Consider the following 1,142-nt stretch of genomic DNA (forward strand, 5'->3'; position numbering starts at 1 on the left):
TGCCATGCATAAGGTCTGGCTGGCTCAAGAAGAAAAAGGGGGGATTGTAGGAATGTGTCTGAGAGAAAATGGTCACGTGAGCCAGCCTCCCTACTATGAGAGATTAGATTAAGAGCAAAACAGGCGGTAGAAGATGGAATTAGTTCCTGGGAAAAACGGGAACTGAGAAGGTAGAAAACATGTTGTGCTAATGACTAAGCAATTTACTATGAGAATTCTTATAAACAATCTGATGTGTGAACGAACTGCATGCACAGCGCGTGGACAGTGTAACTAGCTAATCAGAAATAAGCGAGTCGCGTGTACGGCTACAACACAGGGTATAAAAGATGATGATCTGTGATTAATAAACAGCTTCTGTTGATTCACATTGGATCGTCTGCAGTCCAGTTATTTCTCCTCACCTGGGGAGCTGGCAGATGGGCTGGGGAGGCCACTCCAACAGGGAGCTGTGCCTCAGGACTGCACGCAAGCAACCACCGGCCCTGGGCTGGGGCGCAGCAGAGCCAGCTCTCTGCTCAGGGAGAGCCTCTTGCCCACGCTGCCTGCTGTGGCCAGCAGGGGCGGTGGCTGGCGTGTTTCCCCTGGGCAGGGCCGGCAGCCGTGGGAAGGCCTGGGCAGGTCAGGTGACCCAAACTGACCAATGGGGTGTTCCCTCCCAGCTCCCACGCTCAGGGGAAAAGCGGAGGCATCAATGGCTTGGGGCTGCGGCAATGGCCCGTGGCTGAGGAGGAGCCTGCCACTTTCTCTGCTGTTGATCCTGACCCCTGGGTTCCTGAATGAAGCTCCGGTAGGATGAGGGTTCTGAATGAAGGTAGAATGAAGGCTTTTGACTGAAGGTTCCCATTCGTAGAGAGCTGGTGGCAGAGGAACCAAAGGGAGTTGAAGAAGGGCGAGCGCAGGGTCCTGCACGTGGGGAGGACTAAGCCCGTGCAGCCAGAGCATGACAGCAGCGGAGGGGCTGTGCCGTGGCTGGAAAAGCGTCTGCTTGGCCCGGCCCAGAGGGTGGTGAGCCGCGGCACCAAGTCTGCTTGGAGGCCAGGAAGCAGCGCTGAAGGCCAAGGCGAGGGGCATTGGCAGCAGGTGGAGGGAGGTGTTCCTTGCCCGCCGCTGTGTCCTGCTCGGGGCTCCCCAGTGCAAGG

This window comes from Larus michahellis, unplaced genomic scaffold (genome assembly GCF_964199755.1).
Source record: "Larus michahellis unplaced genomic scaffold, bLarMic1.1 SCAFFOLD_69, whole genome shotgun sequence".
Classification (NCBI taxonomy): Eukaryota; Metazoa; Chordata; class Aves; order Charadriiformes; family Laridae; genus Larus; species Larus michahellis.